Source organism: Nerophis lumbriciformis, linkage group LG11 (assembly GCF_033978685.3).
Source record: "Nerophis lumbriciformis linkage group LG11, RoL_Nlum_v2.1, whole genome shotgun sequence".
Classification (NCBI taxonomy): Eukaryota; Metazoa; Chordata; class Actinopteri; order Syngnathiformes; family Syngnathidae; genus Nerophis; species Nerophis lumbriciformis.
The window spans coordinates 42,799,215-42,808,327 of record NC_084558.2 but is presented as its reverse complement, the minus strand read 5'-3'; the positions used below and the strand labels follow the sequence as shown (position 1 = coordinate 42,808,327).

Here is a 9,113-nt window from a genome sequence, read left to right as displayed (position 1 = left end):
TTTGATGTTTTTTTTTTTTTTTTAAATGCTACAAATATATATTTAATAAAACTTGGTGTTATTAGTGATAAATTGTGTTATTATTAGCTATTAGATCAACATTTCAGCTTTTTCTCATTAAATTACATATTTTCACTCTTTTTTCTTACATTTTTACTGTTGTTTTTTTTTTTCTCGACAATATGTTGCGGGCCGAACTCGAGCTTTGGTACGAAGCATAGCCTAGCAAAACTTGAATCTCTTGGCATGGCAAAACAAGCATGAACCGTAAACGGTCGCCGAGTGAATGTCGAGACGGGGTATGTAAGGCGGCGTGATTAGTGAAGACAGCAGGTGGGGACACTAATCACTAAACGAAAATGTATACATTTTCATGACAGAAAATGTATACAAAATACAAAATCAATATAAAAAGTTTGTGAAGGACATTTTGATATGTTTGTTTATTTTGTAAAAAATGCTACAAATAGATTTGTAATAAAACTTAGTGTTACCTTTGTGTTATTAGTGATACATTGTGTTATTATTAGCTATTAGATCAACATTTCAGCTTTTTCTCATTAAATTACATCTTTTCACTATTTTTTCTTACATTTTTACTGTTTTTTTTGTTTTTTTTCTCGACAATATATTGAGGGCCGAACTCGAGCTTTGGTACGAGGCATAGCCTAGCAAAACTTGAATCTCTTGGCATAGCAAAACAAACATGAACCGTAAACGGTCGCCAAGGGCGAACAAAGTACCCGCGCCGAGTGAATGTCAAGACCGGGTATGTAAGGCGGCGCGATTAGTGAAGACAGCAGGTGGGGACACTAATCACTAAACGAAGGCAGGAGCGGAGAACGGGGCTGAATAAACCAGAAAGTAAACATAGGAAGTAGCCAGTGACTGGTCATGACAGAAAATGTATACAAAATCAATATAAAAAGTTTGTGAAGGACATTTTGATATGTTTGTTTATTTTGTAAAAAAAAGAAATGCTACAAATAGATTTGTAATAAAACTTAGTGTTACCTTTGTGTTATTAGTGATACATTGTGTTATTATTAGCTATTAGATCAACATTTCAGCTTTTTCTCATTAAATTACATATTTTCACTTTTTTTCTTACATTTTTACTGTTGTTTTTTTTTCTCGACAATATGTTGCGGGCCGAACTCGAGCTTTGGTACGAGGCATAGCCGAGCAAAACTTGAATCTCTTGGCGTGGCAAAACAAACATGAACCGTAAACGGTCGCCAAGGGCGAACAAAGTACCCGCGCCGAGTGAATTTTAAGACCGGATGTAAGGCGGCGTGATTAGTGAAGACAGCAGGTGGGGACACTAATCACTAACCGAAGGCAGGAGCAGAGAACGGGGCTCAAAAAAGCAGAAAGTAAACATAGGAAGGAGCCAGTGACTGGTCATGTGACAGAAAATGTATACAAAATACAAAAACAATACAAAAAGTATGTGAAGGACATTAAGTGTATTTTGTAAAAAAAAAAAAAATGCTACAAATAGATTTGTAATAAAACTTAGTGTTACCTTTGTGTTATTAGTGATACATTGTGTTATTAGCTATTAGATCAACATTTCAGCTTTTTCTCATTAAATTACATCTTTTCACTCTTTTTTCTTACATTTTTACTGTTTTTTTGTTTTTTTTCTCGACAATATATTGAGGGCCGAACTCGAGCTTTGGTACGAGGCATAGCCTAGCAAAACCTGAATCTCTTGGCATGGCAAAACAAACATGAACCGCAAACGGTCGCCAAGGGCGAACAAAGTACCCGCGCCGAGTGAATGTCGAGACGGGGTATGTAAGGCGGCGCGATTAGTGAAGACAGCAGGTGGGGACACTAATCACTAACCGAAGGCAGGAGCAGAGAACGGGGCTGAATAAACCAGAAAGTAAACATAGGAAGGAGCCAGTGACTGGTCATGTGACAGAAAATGTATACAAAATACAAAAACAATACAAAAAGTTTGTGAAGGACATTTTGATATGTTTGTTTATTTTGTAAAAAAAAGAAATGCTACAAATAGATTTGTAATAAAACTTAGTGTTACCTTTGTGTTATTAGTGATACATTGTGTTATTATTAGCTATTAGAAGAACATTTCAGCTTTTTCTCATTAAATTACATATTTTCACTCTTTTTCTTACATTTTTACTGTTGTTTTTTTTTTCTCGACAATATGTTGCGGGCCGAACTCGAGCTTTGGTACGAGGCATAGCCTAGCAAACTTGAATCTCTTGGCATAGCAAAACAAACATGAACCGTAAACGGTCGCCAAGGGCGAACAAAGTACCCGCGCCGAGTGAATGTCAAGACCGCGTATGTAAGGCGGCGTGATTAGTGAAGACAGCAGGTGGGGACACTAATCACTAACCGAAGGCAGGAGCAGAGAACGGGGCTCAATAAAGCAGAAAGTAAACATAGGAAGGAGCCAGTGACTGGTCATGTGACAGAAAATGTATACAAAATACAAAAACAATACAAAAAGTATGTGAAGGACATTAAGTGTATTTTGTAAAAAAAAAAAATGCTACAAATAGATTTGTAATACAACTTAGTTTTACCTTTGTGTTATTAGTGATACATTGTGTTATTATTAGTTATTAGATCAACATTTCAGCTTTTTCTCATTAAATTACATTTTTTCACCCTTTTTTCTTACATTTTTACTTTTTTTTTTTTCTCGACAATATATTGAGGGCCAAACTTGAGCTTTGGTACGCAAATAAACTGCTGACTGCACTGTCGGTAAAAAAATGTAAGAAAAAAGAGCAAAATGATGTAATGTAAAAAGCTGAAAATTTCACGTTCGGGTCGCAAAATAGCGAGAGTTGTGTACCTAAGATGGGCATGGAAAAGCAGGTACGGTGATGATTTCATCCTAGGTCGTTCAACTGGGAAACTTGACAAAAACTGGACAAAGTACCCGCGCCGAGTGAATGTCGAGACAGAGTATGCAAGGGGACGTGATTAGTGTGGACAGCAGGTGGGGACACTAATCACTAAACAAAGGCAGGAGCGGAGAACGGGGCTCAATAAACCAAAAAGTAAACATAGGAAGGAGCCAGTGGCAAGTCATGACAGAAAATGTATACAAAATTAATACAAAAGGTATGTGAAGGACATTTTGTTTATTTTGTAAAAAAAAAAAAAATGCTACAAAAAGATAAATAATAAAACTTAGTGTTATCTTCGTGTTATTAGTGATAAATCGTATTATTATTAGCTATTAAATCAACATTTCAACTTTTTCTCATTAAATAATGTATTTTCGCTTTTTTCTTACATTTTTACTGTTGTTTTTTTCCTCGACAATATGTTGCGGGCCAAACTTGAGCTTTGGTATACCAATAGACTGCACTGACAGGGGGAAAAACAAAACAAAACATGTAATTTAAAAAGCTGAACATTTCACGTTCGGGTCGCAAAATAGCGAAAATTGTGTTCCCAAGATGGGGATGGAAAAGCAGGTAAGGTGATGATTTCATCCATTTTTAAGCAAGAGGATTTACAAATCGGTCATTCAACTGGAAAAGTGCACGTGACGCGTAGCCTCGCATAACTTGAATCTCTTGGCACAGCAAAACAAACATGAACCGTGAACGGTCGCCAAGGGCGAACAAAGTACCCGCGCCGAGTGAATGTCGAGACGGGGTATATAAGTGATTAATGGAGACAGCAGGTGGGGACACTAATCACTAAACAAAGGCAGGAGAACGGGGATCAATAAACCAGAAAGTAAACATAGGAAGGAGCCAGTGACAGGTCATGACAGAAAATGTTATCCAAACTAAAAATTAACACAAAAATTACCTTTTAATATTTTTTTATTTTGTGAAAAAAAAATGCTACAAGCAGACATCATACTGTATATCGCAACTTAGTGTCAGCTTTGTGTTATAAGTGATAAATTGTATTATTTGAATCAATTAGTATCAACATTTGATCTTTTTCTCATTACATTATGTCGTCTTTTCTCTTTTTTTCTTACATTTTTACTGTTGTTTTTTTTTCCCGACAGTATGGTGCGGGCCAACAAAACTCAAGCTTTGGTCCACAAATGGGCCCCTAACAGCACTTTGGACACACCTTTAATAATAATAGCACCCTTTGCCACCTATAACACAAAGATGACACTAGGTTTTGTCTTTAAATATTTGTCTATACGTAATGTCTGTTTTCAGGATTTTTACAAATGAAAAAATATCAAAATGTACTTTTTGTATTTATTTTTATTTTGTATAAAATGTTCTTTCATGACCTGTCACCACAGGTTATGTCTCGGCTTGTACTTGTTACTTTGAGACTTTGACTTTTCGGCCCTTGGCGAAAAAAAGTTTGGTTCGAAAGGATAACATCATCAATTGTTATTTGTACCCCAGAAGAAGAAATTAGCGCGACAATGAATATAATCATTCTTTCTAACAGACTTTGCAAAACAACACCCATTGCATCCCAGTGAGAAAGGATGACGCCTCTGGTCTCCATCTGAGGCCTGACTTGCTTCAAATCATTGCCAGGTGTCCATAATCATAGACTCTGGGAGAGGGATGGGAATGTGACGGAGGGGGGACGGAGGGGGACTTCCTTCACAAGTAAACATGGGGATCAGATGGGCTTGGAAGAGACAAAAAGGAAAGAGGACATGTAGGACGACCATCGATCAGCATCAACTCTCCCCTGGATCTAATTTATGGTCTTGAGCCAGCTGTCGTGAACACGTTAAGACCGCAAGCGTCCGGATAAAACGAATTTACTGGCCATCAGGCTGGCGTGACACCTGATGTCGCCTGTTAAACGAGTCTGTGCCATAAGACAACAAAAGTCGCCTCGAGGCTCTTTTCATAAGGAGCGGGTTTAATGACCGCACGTCTGATACATCACAGTGAGAACCTAACGTGAAAACACTGAAAAAGGTTACCATCTGTCTCCACCAATTGGGTTTATAGAAAAGACGGAGTTTGCAATAGTAACAGTAGTAACTATTTCCACTGAGGGCCACAGACAAAATAATGCGGGGCCATTTTGGTAGTTTTCACTTTCAAATAAAAGTGATCAGGTCTCGAAATGTCCGATAATGGCTTTTTTGCCGATATTCCGATATTGTCCAACTTTTAATTACCGATTCCGATATCAACCGATGCCGATATATACAGTCGTGGAATTAACACATTATTATGCCTAATTTTGTTGTGATGCCCCGCTGGATGCATTAAACAATGTAACAAGGTTTTCCAAAATAAATCAACTCAAGTTATGGAAAATAATGCCAACATGGCACTGCCATATTTATTATTGAAGTCACAAAGTGCATTATTTTTTTTAACATGCCTCAAAACAGCAGCTTGGAATTTGGGACATGCTCTCCCTGAGAGACCATGAGGAGGTTGGGGGGGGGGAGTAGCGTTGGGTGTATATTGTAGCGTTAGTGCTGCAAGGGGTTCTGGGTATTTGTTCTGTTGTGTTACGGTGCGGATGTTCTCCCAAAATGTGTTTGTCATTCTTGTTTGGTGTGGCGCATATTTGTAACAGTGTTAAAGTTGTTTATACGGCCACCCTCAGTGTGACCTGTATGGCTGTTAACCAAATATGCCTTGAATTCACTTTTGTGTGTGAAAAGTCGTAGATATTACGTGATTGGGCCGGCACGCAAAGGCAGTGCCTTTAAGGTTTATTGGCGCTCTGTACTTCTCCCTACGTCCGTGTACAACTCCGTACAGCGGCGTTTTAAAAAGTCATACATTTTACTTTTTGAAACCGATACCGATAATTTCCGATATCACATTTTAAAGCATTTATCAGCCGATAATATCGGCAGTCCGATATTATCGGACATCTCTAATATTCAGTACTATATCGCCTCTAAAAAGTACCGGTCCCCCATGCCCCCGTCGTCGTCACATCGTGTCATTGTTGGTTTTACGAGCAGAGGAGCATGTTTGGCAGCGCACAAGCACGGAGTACTTACAAGCAGACACAGTGTGTAGACAGAAAAGGGAGAATAGACGCATCTAGGCTTAAAAACTAAACATAAAGATAAAGCTATAACACTAAAACGCCCTCAGGAAGAGGTGCTTTAAGACATGGCTAGCTAGCTAGCGGCTAAAGTCTATCCGCAGTCGGCAGTGTTTTAGCTACTTCTAAATCACTAATCCTCGTCTCCATGGCGACAAATAAAGTACGTTTCTTACAAGTATCATCCCTGCAGGACGAGGAATAGCTAAACATGCTTCACTACACACCGTAGCTCACCGGCGTCACAATGTAAACAAACGCCATTGGTGGATCTACACCTAACATCCACTGTAATGATACCAAGTACAGGAGCGTATCTAGTCGATACTACTATGATTACATCGATATTTTTTAGCATCACAAAATCTTTTTTTCGTTTTTTTGAAGTTTATATTATGTTTATAAACTCAGGAAATATGTCCCTGGATACATGAGGACTCTGAATATGACCAATGTATGATCCTGTAACTACATGATAGATTATGTTAAAAGAGATAGTAAGCCGATATTAACAGTCAATGAACAAGTAGATTAATAATTACTTTTCTACCACTTGTCCTTAAAAATGTTGACAAAACAATAGAATGATAAATGACACAATATGTTACTGCATATGTCAGCAGACTAAATTAGGAGCCTTTGTTTGTTTACTTACTAATAAAAGACAAGTTGTCTTGTATGTTCACTATTTTATTTAAGGACAAACTTGCAATAAGAAACATATGTTTAATGTACCCTAAGAGTTTTTGTTAAAATAGTAAGATTTTTTGTTAAAATAAGAGCCATGAGCCTAATAGCATCTTAGCGTTATTAAATAACTATCTTGACACATACGTAGGAAAAAAAAAAAACATTAACTTTCAGCGTGGGGCATCAAAAAAATCCTGTCGCCTAGGGGGGCGTGACAGAAAATAATAGTGAACCACTGACCGAGTGTATAAGTATAATGTAGAGTTGTACGGTATACCGGTATTAGTATAGTACCACGATACTAATGAATCATATTCAGTACTATACCGCCTCTGAAAAGTACCGGTCCGGCCAATGTATGATCCTGTCATGACTTGGTATCGGATTGATACCCAAATTTGTGGTATCATCCAAAACTAATGTAAAGTATCAAACAACAGAAGAATAAGTGATTATCACATTTGAACAGAAGTGTAGATAGAACATGTTAAAAGAGAAAGTAAGCAGATATTAATAGTAAATGGGACAAGCGGTAGAAAATGGATGGATGGATGAGATGGACAAGTAAATTAATAATTCATTTTCTACCACTTGTTCTTAAAAAATTTGACAAAATAATAGAATGATAAATGACACAATATGTTACTGCATATGTCAGCAGACTAAATTAGGAGCCTTTCTTTGTCTTGCAAGGTCATTATTTTATTTAAGGACAAACTTGCAATAAGAAACATATGTTTAATGTACCCTAAGATTTTTTGTTAAAATAAAGCCAATAATGAATTTTTTTACGGTCCCCTTTATTTAGAAAAGTATCAAAAAGTGACGAAAAGTATCGAAATACATTTTGGTACCGGTACCAAAATATTGTAATCGGGACAACACTAGTACAGATAGATAAATAAATAAACATTCACTTAAAAAATTCTGTCCCCTATAAAAAAAATTAACTGTTAGCAAGTTCTAAACAGCCCCTTTTAAAGCAGTGCTTTTTAAATGGCACAGGATGTGTGTGGGTTGGGGGGGGGGGGGGGGGGGGGGGTGTGAGAGGCAATATTGCATATATACAGATGGATAAATAAATAAACATTCACTTTAGGGAGGGCGTGGAAAAAATTTTGTCCTGTGTAAAAATACAACTGTGAGCAAGTTCCAAACAGCAGTGCTTCTTAAAGGGGCCTGGGAGGATGAGGGGGGGCGTGAGAGCCATGAGCATAATAGCATCTTTAGCGTTATTTAATAACTATCTTGACACATGCGTAGAAAAAAAACCCCCATTAAATTCAGCTTGGGGCTTGAAAAAAATCCTGTCGCCTAGGGGGGCGTGACATAAAATAATAGTGAACCACTGACCTAGTGTATAAGTACATAAGTGTACAAGTGTACATGCTGAAAGTATTGTATGTAAACATCTTCAACTGCACTAACTCCATGCAACTGGGTTGTTATTTGTGTATATTTGTTAGTGCATGCATAATAAGGGAGAAGTATTGATGCACAAGTACACAATATTTTGTTCTCAAGTTTATTTGTTTGTATTTAATGATCTGGTTGATTGGCTGAGTGTGTGCGAGGAACAATGAAAAGAGCTCACCTCTTTGGGGGAAAGCAGGAGTTCAACCTCGCCCGTGGAATCCCTCAAACATGCCCGTGGTGGGAGAGCCACGATGCCGCCTCGCTCTCCGCGCTTCTCCCGGCAGCAGAGAAGCCGAATCCCCGATACGACTGTCGGCGCGTGTGTGTGTATGTGTGTTCTAGAGGCCGGTAGAAGACGGGCTTTGATCGTTTACGCTGGTGATGAGTCTCCGCAGCAGGCTCCGTTTATGCTTCTTCTTTTCTGTCTGACTTTGACTGACTGACTGACTGACTGACTGAGCGAGCCGCCGGTGCCTCCGTTCTTGTGGTGACCGTTTGTGTGTGTCTGTTCAGCGGGGAGGGGAGGAGGGAGGAGCCGTCACCTCGCGGAGCAAATGAAGTGCGAGCTGGAGTGGAGGGGGGGCGGGTGTTGGTATGCAAAATGCTTGGCGCGCGCACACACACACACACACGCACACACACACACACACACACACACACACGCACGCACACACACACACGCGCACACACACACACACACATTCCTGTATTTGATGCCTTCTTGAGACACTCCAAAAAATGCCTACCTCTTTAGGACCACCTTTTCTAGATATATAAAGATTTGTATTTACAACATTATTAATATATACATACTATGCAAATATAAAAAAGGTAAGCTTTTAGTTAATTAGTTAATTATTTTTTTTTAGCTGCCGTCTAGTTTTAGCATATATTACTGCCTTTGCACATGTCAATGTTTACTTTTGTATGCACATTAAAGCAACAAAAAATCCTGACTTTGGAGCAATGTTCACGGACTCTAGTATTTG

General features: G+C 38.4%; 1 protein-coding gene across 1 annotated transcript in view; it reads right to left on the bottom strand.

The window, feature by feature from the left end:
* enc1 (ectodermal-neural cortex 1) overlaps positions 1 to 8,582 on the bottom strand; it is a 33,606-nt gene extending 25,024 nt beyond the window's left edge. The window contains exon 1 of the mRNA XM_061966521.2: positions 8,303 to 8,582. The gene's annotated coding sequence lies outside the window, so the exon portion shown is untranslated. The remainder of the gene's footprint in view (positions 1 to 8,302) is intronic.
* Positions 8,583 to 9,113: the final 531 nt, after the last annotated feature.